Raw genomic sequence first — 24250 nt, 5'->3', positions numbered from 1 at the left:
ACAAAAGAATGGTTCTTAGTCCTTGGAGGGAGTGATGACTTGAAGGTGCGAGGGTATAGTGACGCCAGCTTTCAAACCGACAGGGACAACTACCGTTCGCAGTCGGGCTGGGTCTTTACCCTAAATGGAGGAGCAGTGACATGGAAAAGTTCCAAGCAGGAAACCGTAGCTGATTCAACGTGCGAATCAGAGTACATCGCAGCGAGCGAAGCGTCGAAGGAGGCAATATGGCTGAAGAACTTCATCGGTGATCTTGGAGTTGTACCGGCCATAAAGGAGCCCATGGAGATTTTCTGTGATAACGAAGGTGCGGTTGCCTTGACCAAGGAACCAAGGGATCATGGTAGATCTCGACATATCGATAGAAAATATCACTTCATTAGACATCGTGTAGAAGAAGGACAACTCGTAGTGAAGAGGATATCATCAGAAGATAACCCAGCAGATCCGCTTACGAAGGGACTGAGTAGGGTTAAGCACTTACAGCATGCTAGGAGTATTGGGCTGAAGGATGATATTAGCATAGATTAGATTGTATTAGAAACGTATAATAGATAAATGTAATTAACATTTGATGATTAAATAAAGAAGTTTTATTTATGAGTAAAGTTACTATCACATGTTAGTTGTTTAACTATTGTTTCACTTTGCATGTTTTGACTTCCAGAATAATTGAGTTTATTAGGAATAATCGAATTATTCAAATGGTCCACAATCGTTCATATGTTGGGAGTAGATATGAATGAAGATTGTCGTGAATTGGTGTGTAGAGTGTCTAAATGGTGTTAGACATAGCAAGAGTTGCTGCAACGTTCATGAGTGCTTACGAACTGGTTTTGAGCATTGGAATAAACCCGCGCTTGCTGGAATCACTTTATGGAATACGATATAAAAGGTGATCGCAAGACGATAATATCATATGGTCTTAAAACCTAGATATATGGTTTATTATTTGTTAATTGATTGTGCATTGATAATGCGAAAACGCATCAGTAACTTGATGTTATAAAACGCATTGTTGTGTATAGTTGGTTAATGAATAAGTAAATGCATATAAGTCGAAGTTTATCTGTAAATTTTATCCTAAGAGGGTAGAAGAGATATCTTGGCCACTCGATGATTTGATTTGACTTATGTGCCGGGCCCGGTCAGAACTGAATTGATGTGTTCGATTAAGTTCTATGTCAAATAAATCGAAGATCGAGAAATCTAAATGCTAGACTAACCATTCCATAGGATTGTCAGCATGATATCTAACAGAAGACTGTACGATCCCTTATCTAAAGGACAAGATTGATTAGATCAGAGTTGACAGCGTCTTTGAGAGCTACGATTGCAAACCGTATTATACTTGTATAGTTACTAGACTTATCCAAGTGGGAGACTGTTGGAATAGTGTCTAAGGCTATAACTATATTCGGTGGTGCATGGTCCTTTTGGGTTGCCTTCACCATAGCAACTTGAAGGATGATTTGTTAAGAGAGAGTAAATATTATAAGGAATAATATTTAGCTATTTGATTAATATAAGTCATAGATTAATTGGTATTAATTTGGTGACTTAAAGAGATTAATTAAATAAGAGGGTATAAACTGTCAATTGTTTGATAGTTAGACTTTAGACTATAAATCCATTAGGATAGACTTTGGACGGTTTCTAAGAGCTTTAGGATAGCTCAAAATAGTCCATAAGGATATCTATGGAATGGATTTGGATAGCCTTAAGTGAAGATTATCCAATTAGGGTTTAGGGTGAAACCCTTAAGGAGTCTAAAGGTATAAATAGGCCCTTGGGGTGTGGAATTCGTGGACAAGCTTTCAGAACCTAAAGAAAGGAACCTCTGGCCAAATTCCATCCCCTCTCCTCTCTCCTAAATCATCTTGCTTGCTATTGGTGTTTGTGAACCATCAGAGGAGTGACAATTGTGACTCTAGAAGCTCCAAGACAAGAAGATCAACAAGGAACTCAAAGGTATGATTCTAGATCTGTATTAATGTTATTGTTTAACCTAATTAGCCATTAGAAGTCTTGGATTCAAAAGCATGTTTGATAGAAAGCCTAGATCCAAGCAATACGGTTTTGCATGCGCACATAGGAAAGTTCTTATGGCTAAAACCCAACAATTAATATTTTCTAAAGTAACGTTTTTAAACAAAAAAAAAATTTGATGTGAAAATTGGGTCGTTACAAGTTGGTATCAGAGCCCTGGTTTGAGGGATTCGGACACGTCTTCGGGAGTGTCTGAACTCAAATCGAGGGATTGAAAGATTTTCTAAAAGAAAATGTTCTCTAAAATTTAGAAAAGAGTCTTAAGAAAGAGAGAAGTGTGTGACGTGCGCGACCGGCCGAGCTCAAGTAAGTATTCCCCATAGTACCCATACAAGTTTATGTTATGTTTATCAGCTTTCGTAGAACCGCATGCTAGAATAAGACTAAGGATCTAGGAGTGATGCCTTATGTGCCTACTATTCGTGTTTTAGTTGTATGAGAAATTGCATGCTAGTTACGGAGTAGACAGTGAGTAGGATAGCCTGAATAGGTTATGCCTGGTAGTATGAGCTTAGCACTATATGCTAGCTCAGTTCCTGAAAGTGGATAGAGTTAATTGAGATTGTTACCCTTGTCTGAATGCTGCTTTCTTCGTGCTTCGTGGGACTCTGAATAATGGGAGTTAGCCATTAGTCGAATGCGTCACGTCACATGTAATCAGGATTGGATAATCTTAGAGTGCCGAATTTGATCCTACTGCGCAGCTCTTGTTTGAGTCCAACCATTGTAGGGACGAGTCTGGTACACGAAGGATTATCTGAGCCTTGTCACATGTGATGGCATTCGGGTAATGGCCAATTGGCATTATAATGAGGCCTGCAGCAGCTGAGGACTGGTTAGAGTAGAATTAGAGATCTCCCTAGGGCAAGCCTAGGATGAGTATAGCTTTGATCAACAGTAGTGAAGGGGATCTAGTGGAGTCGAGGAATTCCTTGGAGAAGGTACGGATAGATGTGGAAGGTAGTATGGGCCCATCCTACTGAAAGCAGAGGATCCGTACCCGAACCAAGGAAGGCCAAGATAAGACCAGGGAACCTGTAAGTAGTTGAGATCCCTCAGAAAGTAGCAATATCACTAATGATTATTGTGATGTATTGCAGAATGGTGGTACTTCAATCGAGACCGGCAGATGGCGGTTCAGGAGAGGGGTCAGGTTCGGGATCAGGCTCCGAGCCAATTGATGAGAGGCTACGTGAGTTCATCACGTCGGAGATCACCAGGGGCATCCTTGAGTCGACCCCCATTCTCTTTGGGTCGATCAAGGAAGGGATCATGGAGTTGATGGAGGATCGCCTACGGGCATTCAGGAGCGATTTAGCCTCTAGCCATAAGACATCCTATGGAGTTCAAGGACTTCAGGGGCAGTGGTGCGCCGGATTTCCATGGGGTGAAGGTGATGGGTTTTAGTCATAAGACATCCTATGTGCTCATACAAACCCTAATGCTTGGATCTAGGTTTCTCTATTGTACATGCTTTGAATCCAAGACTATAAACCCTAATTCTAACATATGGAAATCGACATTAACATATAATTAGGTTTAAGAACATACCTTGATTGTTATATAGCAATAACAATCACAACTCCACCTTAGATTGACTTTGGAATGCTTAGAGTCACAAGTGTCACTCCTCTAATGGCTTACAAACACCATAAGCAAATGGAGAAGGTATAAAGAGATAGGTGAGAGGTTAGAATTCGTATCTAGGACCTCTTGGGAAGGGATACACGAATTCATGACCCTAGGGGTGTTTATATAGGTGTAGAGATAGGGTTTCAGTCATTATCCTTATCTAGTTGATTATCCATTAAGCAACCAATAAGATAATCCTTGAATCCTTATCATACTCGAATTCTAAGGCTTTCCAACCTTAAATTCGTCCACCATATAAATAAGATAATCCTTACCTTATTTTGTAACTATCACATAATTACAAATCAGCCCCTCTAGTTTAATTAATTACATTTGATCACAAAACTAATTCTTAATTAATTATTGACCAATATTAATTAAACAAATATGATTTCTTCTTTAATATATTATTCTTATAACATATTAATAAATCATATTATCCTCTCTCTCTTTATTCATTTCTCCAATCAAGTTGCTTTGGTGAAGGCAACCCAAAAGGACCATGCACCATCGGGTCAAGTACATACCAAAATAGTTATGGACTTAGACACTAATCCAACAGTCTCCCACTTGGATAAGTCTAACAACTATTATGTGTATGACTTCAGATCCTGATCTGCAATCGTAGCTTTCCAAAGCCGCTGTCAACTCTGATCATATCAGATACGCGTGTCCTTAGATAAGGGATCATATATTCCTCCATTCTAGATATCGTCTGAGATATGATTTCAAATAATTCTCTTTGTACTATATCTCGATTTCCGATTTATGACGACAGACTAATTGAACAAATCAAATTAGCCCTAGCCCGGCCGAGCATTTACGTATGTCATCACTAAACCATCGAGGGGCCCAAAGATATCGCTTTTATCCTACTTTGGATAAAAGGAACGGATAAACTTTGATACAATGCTCGCTTGCACTCACTCACCGAATTACACACAACAATATGTTTTATAACACCAAGTTACTGGTGCGTTTACATATTATCAATGTGCAACCGATCAGCAAGATACAACTCACACATCTCGGTTTCAAGAATATAAGATGTTATCGTCTCACTAATCACTCGAGATAGTGATCCAAGTGAGTGTGGGTTTAATCCAATGCTCAAATCATATTCATAAGCACTCATGAACGTTGCAGCAAACATTTGCTTATGTCTAATACTCTTTTAGACAATCCACACACCAATTCACGACAATCTTCATTCATATCTACTTCCAACATATGAACGACTGTGGCCCGTTTGAATAATTCGATTATTCTTAATAAACTCAATTATTCTGGAAGTCAAAACATGCAAAGTGAAACACAAGAATAATACTAATCCCATATGGCCTCAAACCTTTGAGTATAAACAAAACACGTTTTATTTATCACCATATCGATTACTCATTATTTGTCGTTTCGGGTAATCAACTTTTTACTTGAATCATTACACTTGTCCCATGCTCCTAGCATGCACACAATGTTTACCTATGGTTCTTACTTTTGTGAAATAGACAAATTGAACACATTTCCAATCATTCTCATTTCACAACTCCAAATCCATTTTCTTAAGTGTAAGAATATCAAATTCTTGTTACTTATAGAATATACTAGATTCTAACACTCTATGCAACGATCCTTTTGTAATGTCACTGCACCAAAGTCTCAAAGACTATTGCCAATGATATTACAAAGTCCTCTATCGGAGATTGTTACAAGACAATTCCTTAGATACGATGTCTCTCACTCAAAGCACATTCCTTTGAACATCCTTTTGCATAAAGGTTTCTAATCTAGTCATAGATTTTCAATATTTACTTCCCAATATGGACACGCTTCCATATTTTCCATATGACAACTAATTTCTTAATTGAATCTTATCTATTCGTAATGATGTCGATATTGTCCATCCAATATGGAAACATTTCCATAATTTCCAACACTATACTTCCAACTACTCACAAGCGACCAATCTTCGTCGAACTTTGGATTGTCCTTTGATAGTTGTTTAATTATTTTAGTCAAAACCAATTCTAGTCCCTTTTCCCTCTAAATGCACTAGACATTTGGAAAATTTTAGAATGGTCAAACATTAAAGCATTTGCAATCGATCCTATACCCGAAGCGTATGATACACGACGCACAATGTTTTATTTGCTATGTTCTCAAAATTCGAATTGTGAAGAGGAATGCCGTAATCATAATCAAAATTTTAAGAACACACTATGCACCTTTGACTAAATTTATTAACATTCCACAACCTAATCCTTTAGATTTGAAATGAAGCATAATATTCTCTCCCTTAATTATAGCAAAACAACTTTATAACCCTTACTACTTTGGAAGGTTTAACTCTTGTTTTCTGTAATTAATATTGCTAACTATGCAATACTTGCCTTAATAATCATACAATCATAACATTTATGCTCCCACTATCATGATGATTATTGTAAAACATAACACTTATGCTCCCACTAGCTTCGACATATATTCATAAACATCTTAACTTTCAGAAATAGAATACTTATTGAATTTCTTAAGTTCATGTTTCTAATACTTAGTGCTTTGATAATCTTTTATCAAGACTTCTTGAACTTATAAACTTTTGCCTTAGATAGTTCATATGTGTGTCTTAACAATTAAGACTAATTGCCAAACCTCACAATTCAAATTATGGAAAGGGATGCCGTAACCATGATCGAATTCGAGAATGCAATTTTACAATCACTATCTTTTAAAATCTTTCTTAGTGAAAGCATTTTCTCACAATCATTTTCATGAAGGAGGAAATCTTATGACACTTAGATTTTATGTGTTCCTATCCATGTGAATTTGTTAAAAACCAAAGTTTATGACAAATTCAAACTCATATGGATCGAACTTTCTTAATCTTGATTTCTTGCCTTATGGTAGCACAGCTGCCCACCACGTCTTCCAAGTAGTTAAGCAGCTCACCTTTTCCTATCAATGTACTTTTCATTGATCAAGGTCCTTGCCTTTTATGCATTCAAATGAGAACTCATAGGACTCACATGCATAATTAACTCGATTGGATTGGCACAAAAACAAAATAATGTCAACACGATAGATTGTAAACCTCAACTCGTGTGCTAGTGATGATCGATAAGGTTTATTTGATTTGTTCTTGAAACCTTTCAAGACCATTAAGACTCCCACTGACTCCTTGACATATAAGATTCTCTTGTCAATAACCATTTCTTGACAAACAATTATTCAAGAGTTAGTGTAGCTTTTATCAAAACACTTCATAAATTGGTCCAAGTTGGTCTTTGTCTTATTCAAGACATCACAACTTTCCACATTTGATGAATGTTATAAACCTTTAATACTTTTCACTCATTGTCACAATCTTAACTTTAAGACTTGTTATTGGAACGAAGTATGATAAACTTCTTGATTTAACCATTTCTTCAATCCTTGATTCCTCTTCTTAAACATACACTTGTACTAAGACTCACTTAGAGGATCAATTGAGATATGGTTCTTAATCATTAAGTCCTATCATAAAGCATAAAAGCTACTCTCCCTTCTTCTTAGAATGGAGAAACTCTTATCTTTCTGCCTATTTGATTCTTCTTATTCGTTTTGCTATTGATCTAAACCCTTTAATCAATTCAAAATTACACTTAATCTTGTAAGTATAATCATATTTACTAAACCTTTAGTAAATCATGACGAATATCTTTGTTACTCTTATGGTGAACTTGATCAACACACAACTTTGTGTATTCGATCTCCTAGTCCTTCACTTGACACTTTGTCAATGAATTAGTCCAATTTCCAAATACGAAATTTCTCATTCATCGTGCATCCACGTTGCATGATTCCAAGTTTCTGTCCAATTGAAACTTGGGCGATGAGAAACTCTCCCTATTTGGTAAATTCTTGACATTTCCATAAATAACATAACTAAGAATCATATACACTCGTTGTAGAAATATGCAAACATCAATTTTCACATAACGATTTCATTGCAAGGAAGTAAACAAATAAATAAGTCAAACAAAATTTATTTTATTTATAAAAGCAGCGGAAAAACATTTGTCCTTACAATGCAAAATCTATTGAAAACTATGTAAAAAGAAAATTTCTAACAACTCTATCATAACTATCTAAGCTCAAAATCCAATCTTCAAGTCCATGAGATCGAGATCCATCTCTTGTGATTAGATTCATCTTGCTCTTTTATCAAGCTTCCTTTCTTTTCACCGATCCTTCAAAACATTCAAATGCAATCTTATCACATCATGTATTAAGAATCAATGAATAGGAACTTAATGGAGTTAGATAGTGGATTCTTACCTAAAGCGTAGTCATACTTTTGACTCTCCCATCTCTTAGATCTCTTAGGTAAGTAGGGCAACTTCGTCTCCAATGCCCCTTCTCTTGGCAATAAAAGCAAATTGATTCTTTTGGAACAACACATGGAACTACTTCAGATATCGCCTTTCACTTATGATCAAACTTTTCGATCATTGCATGTCTTTCATTACCATTGTCTATATCCATAGAGGTCTTGAAGGCAGATTCACCAATCAACTTTGCTTTTCTATTGCGCCAAACCATTGTTGATTCAGCAGCAATAAGCATGTAGGTGAGATCTATAAGTGTCACGTCGTGGTTCATCATATAGTACTCTCTTACGAACTCACTATACGAGTTAGGAAGTGACTGAAGAACCCAATCAACAGCCATCGCTTCACCGACAACGGATCCCATCATTCTTAATCTATCAATGTGTGACTTCATCCCTAAGACGTGTGCACACACCGACTTGCCCTCTTTATGTTTACTTGCCAAAAGGGCTTGAGTGATATTGAACATTTCAATTTTACAATCTTGTGGGTTAGGGAGAATAATTGGAGGAGGAGGAGGAAGTGAAGCATGATTACTTGTTGATCGAATCGTGGAATATCATCTTCATGTTGAATGCTTGTTCCACGGGATTTGAGAAGACCATAGTTGTCGAACTTTGACATCGGGAGAAAAACGAATTCAAGTTAGTTGATTGATTGAGTCCTTGGTAAATCACCCAAATGAAATTCCAAGGCTAGGACCCAACACAATATCCTACAACTCGGGAGAGGGATGCCGTAACCCAAATTGCAGAACATTTGAAGGTAAGTGAATGACGATTCACTAGTTTCCACCATGAAAAACGAAAAAGAAATTTAAGTTTTAAATCTATGAAAACTCCTAGATCCTTTGAGATTCATTGAACATTTCAATGGCATGTTTAAATCTCGATATTCCCCTCTAGTTTGTGACTGGGATGCCGAGGATCACAAAGCGGGTGTGAATAACCATGCAAACTACATGGTGCCCTCACATGTTACAATCACCTATTCGATGTGCTGGTAAACCACAGACGCTCCACCAAACTATGACAAACATTGAGTCACCCTTTGCTACCTTTTCTTAGAACCATTTAGCGTTCCGGTAAACCACACAGGCTCCACTAACGTCTTCGCAAGGGCACAAAGTGTAATTTCATGGAATTGCATCAATTCACTTTTGCCTAAGTAACTAAGATTGGGAATTTGAAAAACATTTAGTTACTTTGTATTTCATTATACTTATAATGGAAGGTTTCGTCCTATCCTACCCGTTTGGCTAACGACCTTCCACTAGTCAAGAGTGTGGTGGGTAAGAGTGGATACTGTCACACCCCAAAACCAAGAATGGCGGAAACATTCTGGGGCGGAGGACGTCATGTGTAGTATCACAACACAGTAATTGTAAATAAGCAAACAACATCATCCATTGCATTAAATATAAACATTTTAATACAAGTGTGTTCCGTACAGTTTTAGACACCAAAAATATAATGTATATCAAAATAGTATAATGAGACTTGCATGCGCTCCATCTTCTCAAAAGCTAGCATCGGTACCTGTCTACTGATGACCTGAGAATACAAGTTATTTTGAAAGAGTTTGTCAGCATTAAGCTGGTGAGTTCATAAGTATTTTAGTGTCGTGGTTCGTTTATCAAAAACGTTTTGAACCTGTTGCAAGTATGAGTTGTAAATGTATGTAAGTGTTTGTAAATGTTTGAAATCTCTCAGAAAAACCTATATTTTCTGTTTAAAGTATAAAAGTAGCCCCTTTTACCAAGGCTTAATAGTTTGTATGCTCATTTGATGTAAAAGTGTGAAATTTCCCAAGTGTAACTATCATTTAACAAAATATAGTTTGTACATTTAAGTTTAGGTGAGGCTATCACCAAAATGCAATGGGTAAATTCTTGTAGTACGGTAGTTTCGTTTTATATGAACTACTGTGGTACTAACTACCTTAAACCGGGTTTTTATTAAGGTATCGTGTGATAAGTTGCACCATACTATTGACTGGTAACATCGACAACGTATAGTCGAAAAATAGGTTATGACGTTTGGCACCCGTAGACCTGCCGGTCCCACTGTAGCTAACAGAAAGGTGTAGGATAGTCAATCCAGTATAGATCTATACGCAAACTCAATGCTCTCCCTCCAAGAGACTCTGGCTACAACCCGGGTCATGACAATTAAGACATGAACCCATACAGTGGATCACAATTGTTAAAGTATTCGTGTGTTTGTAATAAAATATTACTTGTTCTAGTATCGTTGTATATGTTCTCTTAGTAATGAATATTGACTCATGAATGAACTGACTCGTTGATCTAGAAATCGTAGTAGTATGATCCCGTGTCACCCCGATGGTAACTTACTAATGATGTGTTTGATAAGCATGTATATGGAAGTACCTTTATGTCTATACACGTATATACGACATATAACTAATATTGAAACGACCCTCGGATAGTCACCCGAAATTCCACCAGACCACATCCAAATCGAGGAAAAGGAAATAGGATAGGTGGCTTTCCTAAGCCCTTTAAACATTATTTATACAGCTATACATATATAGGCATGCAAATTTATAAGTAGTAAAACCAAGTTTACAATAAAGCATTTGATAAATAAAAGAGTTTGTAAAACATTTTGGAGTAAAACCGTTTGAACAGTGATAAAATCATTGGTTTCTTAGTTATTAATCACATGTGATTAACGCCGTCACATGTGACTGAAACAATAACTATAAGTGTTTAACTTGTATCCCCCCCCCCCATAAAGCATTTAAAAGTATTTAGATTAATTAAAACAGTTGACTAAGGGGTATGAAACTCACTTGGAAATTCGAAGATAGCGAGCTCGAAAACCGGGTAGAGTTTCGTCTTGCGAAACGGATTTTTCTCGGGATTCTCGGGAATCTCGGGAGTAAAATCGACCCTCGGGACTTGAGCAAAAAGACCAGAGCTTCGGGTTTGAACGGGCACGGAAATCGAGGCAAGATCGGGAGAGAAAGAGAGGAAATGAACAACATTTTCGGAAAGGCTCGCATCCCTTTTATAGGGTTGCTGAACCGCCTCCGAACGCGGGGCGTACGGACGTACGCAGCGCGTACCCGTACGTCATCGCTTACGCACTTCGGACTAGACGGGTCGGATGGGACGGGTTCCTGGGTTCTCGGGTCGGATGGGACGGGTCGGTAGCTTCGCATAGGGCGACGTGGTCGATCCGAGACCCTCCATTCGAGTACGCGGGACGTTCGAGCGTACACGGCGCGTACCTCGGCCCTAGGCTGACTCCTCCCTCGGATAATACCGAACTTTTAATAAAATTTATATTTAAATTATTTATCAAACTTCAAAAATTCATATCTCTTTCATACGAACTCCGTTTTCGACGTTCTTTATATCCCCGCGAAGGTGAGACTACGATCTACAACTTTCGTTTAGATTCCGTTGGCAAATTCCGAAATTATTTTTATTATTGTTTTTATTATTTAATATCAATCCATCGTGTTTAAGGAATTTCTTTGAAAACTCATAACTTCGCTATCTGAAGTCGGATTTGGGCGATCTTTTTACGTACGATCATGGTTCAAAGACATTAAATCATAGAAATAAATTAAGTAGAACTTATTTATACATTTTATTACTCATAAGTGGTTACAATACTTGACCTATTAGGTCATTACAAAGAGTTGAAATATCGGGTTGTCACAGATACCCATTCAATCGCCATTTTATAGGCAATTTCCTTAAACACCCCTTATAGACCAGCTTCGTGAATGAGGCCTACTAACGGTAAGACTGACTTTTACTCATATATATATAATGTTAGACTTTTAATGTTATATATAGTATAGAGTGTATTTTATACTTTTAAAATACTATATGGTTTACTTTAACAATTACACTTTTAATTCAATTAAAAGGTTAACCTAAACTTTTATGGATTTATTAAACCTCTTTTAATTATACTCCTTAATTAATTAATAAAACCATAAGGGTGTGATTTGAACTTTTCAAAACATTACTAGGGTTTTAGAATTTAACATTTCTAATTAAACTTTTAATCAACTTTTAAATTCCAAAACTTGAGGGCAAATTTTGAAACCTTTTTCAAAACATTAGGGTTTTAACTATTTAAATTTCAACACTCCAAAACTTTTAGGTTCAAATTTAAACTATAAAACCTAAAGGGGAAAATATGAAACCTTTCATAACAACAAGGATCAAATAACAAATAATTTTAAATTAACATTTAATCACATAATTATCCATATTTGATTTATTTAATGATTTCTTGCAAAACAATTTATCAATTTACTCAAAATAATTAATCAATTATCTTATAAGGAAACAATTATCTTGTTAATTGATAATTATCTTTAATTAGATCAAGAATATAGTCATATATATCACAAAATCGGATTTATATTGATCTAACATGATAAGGTAACTATCCATATGCAAAAACAGCAACAAATCCCGAGATAACCATTATCTGACAAGTTGACTCGTCGAGTCAGGCATGGACTCGTCGAGTCTGCATGGACTCGGCGAGTTCAGCCATGGACTCGGGAGTCCAGCCTCCAAAATCCAAAAAAAATCGAATTTTTCAGTTATACAATGCATCAATACAATTGAAACCAAGCTAGGCTCTGATACCACTGATGGGTTTTAGTCATAAGACATCCTATGTGCTCATACGAACCCTAATGCTTGGATCTAGGTTTCTCTATTGTACATGCTTTGAATCCAAGACTATAAACCCTAATTCAAACATATGGAAATCGACATTAACATATAATTAGGTTTAAGAACATACCTTGATTGTTATATAGCAATAACAATCACAACTCCACCTTAGATTGACTTTGGAATGCTTAGAGTCACAAGTGTCACTCCTCTAATGGCTTACAAACACCATAAGAAAATGGAGAAGGTATAAAGAGATAGGTGAGAGGTTAGAATTCGTATCTAGGACCTCTTGGGAAGGGATACACGAATTCATGACCCTAAGGGTGTTTATATAGGTGTAGAGATAGGGTTTCAGTCATTATCCTTATCTAGTTGATTATCCATTAAGCAACCAATAAGATAATCCTTGAATCCTTATCATACTCGAATTCTAAGGCTTTCCAACCTTAAATTCGTCCACCATATAAATAAGATAATCCTTACCTTATTTTGTAACTATCACATAATTACAAATCAGCCCCTCTAGTTTAATTAATTACATTTGATCACAAAACTAATTCTTAATTAATTATTGACCAATATTAATTAAACAAATATGATTTCTTCTTTAATATATTATTCTTATAACATATTAATAAATCATATTATCCTCTCTCTCTTTATTCATTTCTCCAATCAAGTTGCTTTGGTGAAGGCAACCCAAAAGGACCATGCACCATCGGGTCAAGTACATACCAAAATAGTTATGGACTTAGACACTAATCCAACAGAAGGACCCCATTGTCGCCAGGTGATGGATTGCAGATATCGAGTCTGCCCAGTTGACTAGCTTCTGCCCCGATGGGTCGAAGGTGAGATACGCAGCAGGGTGTTTACGAGACCGAGCTCGGGATTGGTGGGAGTTAGTGGGTGACTCGTTGGGAGCCTCAGCTATCGAGGCAATGACCTGGTCGGACTTTGTGACCAGGTTCAGGGCAGAGTTTGCACCGGCGGTCGAGCTTCAGCAGCTGGCCAGGGAGTTTCTAGACATGAGGCAGACGACGGAGACTGTGGCGGAGATCACCGCCAAGTTCCGTGACGAGGACATGAGGAGGACTCGTTACCATGATATGCTACGAGCTGACATCCGGGAGCATGTTAGCTTTTCGGCTTGCCCTACCCTGGACTCTATGATTGCCAGGGCTAGGGAGAGGGAGATAGATTTGGAGCACATCCGGAAACGAAAACTAGAGGACGGTCAGGCAGGAGGGGCTTCGGGGAAGAAGCCCAATGGATCAGATGGTAGGCCGAAAGGCCATTCAGGATCGAGCCGCTGCGAGAAATGTGGCAGGACGCACGTGGGGGCATGTAGGATGGGATCAGGAGGCTGCTACAAGTGCGGCAAGACAGGGCACTTTAGCAGGGATTGTTCTGCTCCAGTTTCAGCTATTCAGACATCCGAGTTGCTATGTTTTCATTGCAACTAGAGGGGCCACAAGAAGGCCAATTGCCCCCAGTTGACAGTGAAGGCGCTAGCTCCAGCGACCCTGCGGATCACGGATGGTCGGCAGGGCAAGGCAGAGGCTCCAGTGGTGAGGAGTCGGGCATTTCAGTTGACTGTCGAGGAGGCACGCGCCACAGCCGATGTGGTGACGGGTATGATTCTTTCCCTCTATCTTTTTTTTATGATGTTATGTTATTGATATGTGCTCTATATGTATATGTATGCATTAGGATCGTTCCATGTGAACGGCCTCCCAGTTCAAGTGTTATTTGATTCAGGAGCATCCCGATCATTTGTTTCCCTTGCACTTAGCAAGAAGTTTCATGAGTCATCAGGCGAGTTAGATTGCCCTTTGGAAGTGGAGATCGCTGACGATCGATCGGTGCGAGCATCGATGATATTCCGAGATTGTGTGCTGCATTTGTTTGAGGATCGCTATTTGGTAGATTTGGTTCCCATTCCGTTGTGTCGGAACAAGGTGATTATAGGCATGGATTGGCTGAGCCCCAATGGGGCGGTGATAGATTGCGCGCAGCAGCTAGTACGGGTCAGGACCCCAAGCGGGGGAGAGCTAGTGATTCATGGAGAGAGGCCTTAGTGTGGACCCACTATATGTTCAGCTGCGAGGGCTAGGCGCTACCTCCAGCAGGGATGCGCAGGATATGTCGCATATGTGATGGATACCCGGGAGGCGGGTAAGGCGACAGTGAGCGAGGTTCCGATGGTTCGAGACTTTGCAGATGTTTTCCCAGAGGAGCTTCCTGGGATACCTCCGGAGCGACAGGTGGAGTTCAGGATTGACCTTGTCCCTGGCACGGCTCTGATAGCCAAGGCACCGTATCGGTTGGCCCCTCCCGAGATGCAGGAGTTGTCTACGCAGCTGCAGGAGCTGCTAGACAAGGGATTTATTCATCCGAGCAGTTCACCCTGGGGAGCCCCGATTCTGTTTGTAAAGAAGAAGGACGGGTCGCATCGGATGTGTATAGATTATCGGGAGCTGAACAAGGTAACGGTGAAGAACCGTTACCCGCTTCCGAGGATTGATGATCTATTTGACCAGCTTCAGGGGGCATCTTGGTTCTCCAAGATTGATTTGCATTCGGGTTATCATCAGATGAGGGTCAGGGAGGAGGATATGCAGAAGACCGCGTTTTGGATGCGCTATGGTCATTATGAGTTCGTGGTGATGTCGTTTGGGCTCACCAATGCTCCTACCGCGTTCATGGACCTCATGAACCGCGTATGCAGACCGATGTTGGATCGGTCTGTGATAGTCTTTATCGATGATATCTTGGTTTATTCCAAGACTCGGGAGGAACACGAGGAGCATCTGAGGGAGGTATTGGAGACCCTGAGGAGGGAGAGCTTGTATGCCAAGTTCTCCAAGTGTGAGTTTTGGTTGCGCGAGGTGCAATTTCTTGGACACCTCGTCAACCAGAATGGGATTCTGGTTGATCCGGCCAAGGTCGAGGCCGTGATGAGATGGGAGGTCCCGAAGTCTCCATCTGAGATTTGGAGCTTCCTGGGATTGGCGGGCTACTATCGGAGATTTATCCAAGATTTTTCCAAGATAGTTGTACCCCTGACACGGCTGACGAAGAAAGCCGTGGTCTTTCGGTGGGGACCCGAGCAGCAGGCTGCATTTGAGATGCTGAGACGGAGATTGTGTGAGGCGCCGATCTTAGCCCTGCCAGAGGGCGTAGAGGATTTTGTGGTCTATTGTGATGCGTCCGTTTCTGGGTTGGGCGCAGTACTGATGCAGAGGGGGCATGTCATTGCCTACGCTTCAAGGCAGCTCAAGCCTCACGAGGCGAACTACCCGACGCACGATTTGGAGTTGGGGGTGGTGGTCTTTTCCCTCAAGATTTGGCGACATTACCTCTACGGGGTTCGGTGTACCATCTATACGGACCACAAGAGTTTGAGGTACCTCATGGACCAGCCGAATCTGAACATGAGGCAACATCGGTGGTTGGACGTGGTGAAGGATTATGATTACGAGATCCTTTACCACCCGGGGAAGGCCAATGTGGTGGCCGATATGCTTAGCCGCAAGGCGGCACCGATCAGGGACGTCTTCTTGAGGATGACCGTGGTGACTCCCCTGTTGGAGCAGATTCGGGAGGCTCAACAGGAGGCTATCAAGGAGGAGCATCGGAAGAGCGAGCGTGTGGTGGGTCAGGTTTCCTCCTTTGATTATGATGGCCGAGGACTTTTGACACTACACCGTAGGGTGTGGGTGCCGTATCACGGAGGCGTGCGCCAGATTTTGATGGAGGAGGCGCACAAGTCCCGATTCTCTATTCATCCCGAGGCGACGAAGATGTATAGGGATCTTCATCCGGATTACTGGTGGCCCTGCATGAAGCGGGATGTGGCATGGTACGTCGAGCGGTGTTTGACCTGCAGGAAGGTCAAGGCCGAACATCAGAGACCGCATGGCAAGATGCAGCCGTTGGATATTCCACTGTGGAAATGGGAAGATATCACGATGGATTTTATCACGAAGCTTCCTAGCACCGCACGTGGAGTGGATTCGATTTGGGTCATCGTGGATAGATTGACCAAGAGTGCTCACTTTATTCCGATTCAGGAGAGCATATCAGCCAAAAAATTGGCCGACATCTATATCAGGGAGATTGTGGCACGGCATGGAGTGCCAGTATCGGTGATCTCGGACAGGGATGTGCGTTTTACTTCCAGATTTTGGAAGAAATTCCAAGACGAGTTGGGCACTCATCTGCATTTTAGTACCGCCTTTCACCCGCAGACGGATGGCCAGAGCGAGCGGACCATCCAGACTCTGGAGGATATGCTGCGGGCGTGCGTGCTAAACTTCGGTGGTAGCTGGGATACCTATCTTCCCGTGGTCGAGTTCTCCTATAACAACAGCTACCACGCGAGTATCGACTGCCCTCCCTTCGAGATGATGTACGGACGGAGGTGTAGGACCCCGATATGCTGGGGTGAAGTTGGCCAGAGCGTCATGGGGAGCACCGAGGTGGTGCTCAAGACGACCGAGAGGATCCAGCAGGTCCAGAGCAGGCTTCAGACTGCTCAGAGTCGGCAGAAAAGTTATGCCGACATGCGTCGATCCGATTTGGAGTTCCAAGTCGGGGATATGGTTCTCCTGAAGGTGTCGCCTTGGAAAGGCGTCATTCGATTCAGGAAGCGGGGCAAGTTGGGCCCGCGATTCATCGGACCATTCAGGGTCGTAGCCCGGGTGGGCAGGGTGGCGTACAGGTTGGATCTGCCAGCCGAGCTCAGCCAGATCCACAGCACTTTCCATGTTTCTCAGTTGCGGAAGTGTTTAGTGGACGATTCAGCAGTAGTGCCCTTGGAGGATATTCAGGTTGATGACAGCCTGAATTACATTGAGCGCCCAGTCGCAATCCTCGACAAGAAGTCGAGGGATTTGAGGAACAAGAGAGTGGAATTAGTGAAGGTGCAGTGGCAGCATCGCAAGGGTTCAGAATGGACGAGATGATGAGCATTACCCCGATCTGTTTCAGGATCGAGCAGCAAACTTCGAGGACGAAGTCTAAAATAAGTGGGGGAGATTTGTAGCACCTGGTTTCTGGTATGTAAATCTTATTCGAACATTTCCTATTTTAGCCTTGGACTCGGCGAGTCATAGGTCCGACTCGCCGAGTAGAGACGCGACCCAGGTCACGTTTTAAGTTGGCGACTTGGCGAGTCCATATCTTGGACTCGGTGAGTCGCCGCTGTTGGATGAAACCCTAAGTTTCAGGAGTTTGCACCCTATTTAAACGACTTAACTGCCCCAAGCCAGCCCCCATTCACCCTTAGAGCCCTGTATTCCTCGTCCTAAGCCGTTCCTTGAGATTTTGAGACTTTTGTGGGTGTTTTTGAAGGTTTTGAAGGAGGAAAGAAGTAGATCCAGAAGAAGGAAAGCCAACCAAGCAACTATTGTGTTCTTCCAGTAGTTCCTTTGAGGTATAACCCGTTTTCCCCATGATTCTATGCTTAAAACTTCATTTGGGTCTTTCTTGGTCAAATCCCCAAGCTTGTATGTGCATTATATGTCGTAATAAGATGTTTAGCCTCTGGATCTAGGCAAGATTGAGCTCCAGGAGCTCAGATTTGTTAGCTTTATGGCCCAATGTTGCTTGTTAGCCCTAGATCTACCCTTTTAAGGCATTTTGAGCCCTAAAATCCATATTGGTGGATATCCACACGTAAAGTTGGAAACTTTACGTGTGATTTGTGTCCTAGAAGTCCAGATCTATGAATGGCATGGACTGAAATCGAGCAAATCGGTGTATTTGATGGATGCATGGCGGCGACTCGGCGAGTCGTATAGGTGACTCAGCGAGTCTGGTCGCGAGTCACCGAATTGGTCCCTTTATGATGTATCGAGTTGAGCCGTGAGTCACAGGGGGTGACTCGGTGAGTTGGGAGCTGAACTCACCCATGTTGGGGCTCGGCGAGTCAATGCCCTGACTCGGCGAGTCCAAGGCAATCTTCATGGATCAAGAACAGACTCGGCGAGTTGTTCATACAACTCAGCGAGTAGGATGAAGGAGTTGAATGTCAGTTTAGAAGATGAACTCGTCGAGTCATAGCCTAACTCGACGAGTAGAATCAAGGACCCAGGACAATTGCCTGGACAGGGACTCGGCGAGTGGAGATCCACTCGACGAGTCGGGTCAACTAAAAGTTGACTCCGATTTGACTTAGGGCTAGACCAGGGGTAAAATGGTCTTTTTACCCAAAGGACAGTTAGTAGTGTATGATTAAGTATATTGTGGGAATTACAGCCAGGGAGTTTCCGGAGCAATAGCAGCAGCAGTAGGTGATCAATTCCCACACAGACCAGCAGCTATTTCGAGGTGAGTTTCCTTCCAGTAGTAACGGGCCTAAGGCACCAAGGCCGGCCCGTATAGACGAGACGTTAGTATTAGAGTGTGGGCCGAGCCCGTATCTCTTAGTTGAGTTGATTATGATATATGCCAGTATGATAGAATTATTTACACTTGTTGTCTGTGTGATACTTGTATGATATGAGTTGGCGGTTGAGTGTAGGCAAGGCCCGTATCTCTCCGAGAGTGGAGTGTGGGCTAGGCCCGTATCTCCCAGATAGCGAAGTGTGGGCAGGGCCCGTATCTTCACGAGTGTGGGCATGGCCCGTATCTCCCAGAAAGCGAAGTGTGGGCGGGGCCCGTATCTTCACGAGTGTGGGCGTGGCCCGTATCTCCTAATTGAATGTTGTTTGTTATATGCTTGCATGGTATGGGGTATTATGGGGGAACTCACTAAGCTTTGTGCTTACGGTTTCAGTTTTGGTTTCAGGTACCTCCTCAGCTAGGGGAAAGGAGCCGGCGCGGTAGCAGCATGTCACACACACACTCTCTGGTTTCCGCATTTACGAGCTTTTCTGGGATTGATACTCTGATATTCTGATTAGTTGTTTGTTTTGGTTTTCAGACATGGTTCAGTTTATATTATGGATGATCGAATGATGTTTTAGTTATTAATATTTTCTAAAGTAACGTTTTTAAACAAAAAAAAAATTGATGTGAAAATTGGGTCATTACAGTTTGATTAATCTGATTAGTGTTCTTGCTCTTGGTAAAATCGATTCTCTCTCAACTCAAATTCGTAAAATTTGCTTAATGGTTGTTTGATCACTGCATTGAAGGCAAACCCATAAACTCAATTCGCTATTAAAACATATTTTAATTAGTCTAGCCCATAATTAAACTTGATTGAAGGAAAATTTAAATTCATACTTGATACAATGTTTGTGTAAATGGTTGTTAAATCACTGGGAATCACAATTTCAGTGATTTTGATCATACAATGCTTAAGAGAAATTTCAATGGTATGGTTGATAATAACAAGCATGTCAAGTGTTTGTGTAAATGCTTAAGACAAAGTTCATGCTATAATGTTATATTTATTAAAATTTTAATATGTTTTTTTAATTTATAATGTTATATATATTAATGTTATATTCTTAGGATTAATGTTATATTTATTAATTTTTTAATAATTAATGGTACCCGATTAATCCCCGCCTAGCCGATTAATCCATTGATGCTGGTCCATCGATTATCCTACATCGAACGATTTCTACAACCTTGTTACAAAGATAAATATAAATGTAAATAGGTAAATAATTAAAAACAATATATGTAGTATACATGTTTGTCCATTAGAATAAGTTGAATGGAGAAAATTCCGCCTTTGTTATAGTAACTTTCCAGTGTCCAATGTCCATAATCAGATAACACGAAGCTTCATATGAGAATAAAATCAGCAGCAACCATGAATTTGTAAATTAGGGTGACATATTAACATGGTTGAATATGGGTAAAACAGTAAATTAGGATGAAAGTTTGTACATGAAGAGATAAGCATAAATGTATAGACAATATAATATTATTGATGATGAAATAGTTGCTTAATTTATATTAGTTGTATATGCAAAAATTTGAAAAAAGAAAAGTAGATTGTTGGTGGAACTTATAGACAATACAATATTATTGAGAATGAAATATTTGTTTAATTCATATTAGTTGTATGCGCAAAAATTCGAAAAAAGAAAAGTAGATTGTTGGTGGAAGTTATTTCATTGAAAATTGCTATGAAAACAATCTTTATTGATGATTTCCAACTGTTATGAAACAGTAAAAACATGGATTTGTAGTACCTTGTAGTATGAAATTGAATGAGGAGAAAAAGAATGTAAAGAGAAAAAGCAAAGGTATTGAAATCGTTCTAGGTGATGTACTTTTTATAATAGTAGTGGTATGGAAGGTATTCAGTACATATTAAAATTAGCTTATCATTACCGTATTTTAGATTTTTGAATGATAAATTATGTTGATTTGGTCAATGATGTTTGTTAATTTCAGTATATCTTTAATTTCTTTGAAATTTTGCTAATTTTCAGGAATTTCATGGATTTGTTATGCATACACATGGTAAATAAGCAGGAAAATATGTTTCTATAAATTTGTTTATGAACTTATCAAGTTTTTTTCTATACAACAAAAAAATTTGTAATTAAAAAATTTATAAATTCGTAAATAAAAAAAAAACAAAATAAAGCATGAATATTTTAATACATATTCAAGTTTAATATATCTCTCGTGACGTTAAAAGATCTAAAAAGTTAATAATATTAATATTTTTGGACTTTCTTGAAATGTGAACATAATAAGTGTAACAAAATTTGGTAAATATCCCTTAATAGAGAATATGTGTGGTGGGTAATATGGACATATTTTGTTGACATATAAGAACTTATGAGTATTTATGAGTATGAGTTGTAAAATGAAATTCAAACAGGAGAACAAAAAGAAATGACTATAGTGTATTATTGATTTAATAGTTTCACACATAACAGAATGAGATTAACCTTATTCATTTATTATATATATATATATATATATATATATATATATATATATATATATATATATATATATATATATATAATTCTATTATACACAACAAAGGAAATTTACTTAAAACAAATTCATTTGAAATTTTCACAACAAGAAAAGTGTTTTTTAATTTGTGTTTACTTATATTTAAAATATAAAGTTATTAATCACTACAACACAAAAGTTTTTGTAACTTATGGTTAGTAATTAGTAGTGACTTTTTATTTTCCTTTCGTTTATATACATTGTATCCTTATTAGTAATATATAAATAAGTTTTTCTCACAAATAATCACGTATTTTAAGATATTTTAATTAAAATAAGAGGAGTTGAAAAAAAGAGTGTTTTGCTGCATCATGGTTATTACTATAGGGATTTTTCTTGGAATAATAACTATTATTTCATAATTAGTTTAATGTTATTAATAATTTTTTTGTTGTATGCCTTAAAGGTATCAAACATACTAAAATGAGTTTTTTATATCAAGTTTGTATAAATATAACTTTTTCAAGGTTAATAATAACGATATGATAATTTTAATAGTGTGTATGTATGTGTCTATGTGTGTATGTATATATATATATATATATATATATATATATATATATATATATATATATATATATATATATATAGATATATATAATGTCTTATATATATTTTTTGTAAGATTTATTAGTGTTTAATAAGGTTTTTTTGTTACAAATGTTATAGTATACATTGTAGTATTTTTTTGTTATTAAAAGTTATAGTATTAATGTTTTTCATATATTTATTATTCATTAAATTCATAAACTAACATACAATTTATATACAGTTTACAAACCTTAAAATTGTCAATAAAATCATCAAATATTTATTTTTTATACTACTTGTTATTCGTTATATATAGGATTCATTATATGTTTTATATACATTTATTAACATTGTTTTTTCATTTATAAGTATTAAACCACAATTTATAGAATTAGGATAACGATTAAATCATTGTGTTGATGTGTGTTTGCCATTAAAAAAGTATATAAATATATTCTTGCGCAACACATAAGGATTTGTCTCGTATACTCATACATAAAGCATTTTTCCTTTCATCACATTCATTTGAAACACCAATGAGTTTTCATTTTGTTTCTAATAATGATTATAAATTAATTAATAAGGTGAAATAAATATCTAACCTAAAATGTAATCAAATATAAACTAAATTTTAATATTAAAATAATAACTTTACTTTTACTTATAATGTTAAGTTTTTAACTTATAACATATTATACTTAAATTATTAGTTTTAAAATGTTGTTGTATGCAAACCATTATCATTTTAAAGCTATAATTTTTAACAGTTTCAATAAATTACTTAAATAATTAATTTAAATATAACATTACAGGGATAATTTAAATATAATTTTTAGTTCAACTTACACAAACCAAAGAATATATTGTAAATAATTTAAAATGATAAATTATAGTGTGTTTCTAATAATGATTATAAGTTGATTAATAAGATTAAATAAATATCAAACCTAAACTGTAATCATAAATAAACTAAATTTTAATATTAAAATAATATAGTAACTTCTACTTATAAAGCTATGTCTTTAACATTTAACATATTATACTTAATTTATTAGATTTAATATGTTGTTGCATGTAAACGATTATCAGTTTAAAAATACAAATTTTGAACAGCTTGAAAAAAAATACTTAAATTGTTAATTTAAATATAACATTACATGGTCAACTTAAATATAAATTTCAATTTCACTTAAAAAAACAAAGAATATTTTGTGATTAGTTAAAAATAATAATTTATAGTGCTAAATGCAAAAACTAAATTATAATCTCAATTTAACTAAAATATCTGCTAAAGATATTTTTATAGTCATTAAATGTCTCAAAGAAGTAGCTTACAATAACAATAGTTAAAAATAACACTACATATATTATCATATAATTCAAAATAATCAATATATTATATCAAATTAATATACGAATTATTATATTAAAATTTACAACATTATTGTTATATTTAAAAATAAAACATATATTTATAAAAAAAATTAACTATGTAGATGTTTCTGCGCAACGAATTAATATATATATATATATATATATATATTCTGAAAAGATAAATTCAATATTTTTTTTTCCAAATTCTTTTATGGGTTATATTACACCTAATGATAATAAAATAAGCATGTTTAGCTGTCCACTAAGAGAAGATGAAAAGGCAAAAGTTTCAAGATTATTTAATATGCTGTAATTAAAGCATTGCGGACGTTTTGTGCTTGGATGCTCCCTCTTTTTCCGATTATATTTGCTAATTTATTTTACAGCAATTTTTAATATATATATATATATATATATATATATATATATATATATATATATAATTTAATTATAGATAATAAATTATTATTATTTTTAAACGAACTCCTACATTTTTCCAATTCAAATTTTCAGAACTGCGTTCCTATTTTTATAATTATTATTATTTTCATATGCTCCTAACTATATAGTTATGTGTGTATTCATGTGTGAGTGTTGAAAACGTAAATGCTTTGTCTAATCATTGTTAATTACAGCATGGATTTCAATCTTTAATTTTTATTCGATAAGTTGAAAT

The sequence above is a fragment of the Lactuca saligna genome, chromosome 8, assembly GCF_052625555.1.
Source record: "Lactuca saligna cultivar CGN05327 chromosome 8, ASM5262555v1, whole genome shotgun sequence".
NCBI classification, from domain to species: domain Eukaryota; kingdom Viridiplantae; phylum Streptophyta; class Magnoliopsida; order Asterales; family Asteraceae; genus Lactuca; species Lactuca saligna.
Note: the sequence above shows the minus strand (reverse complement) of the source record.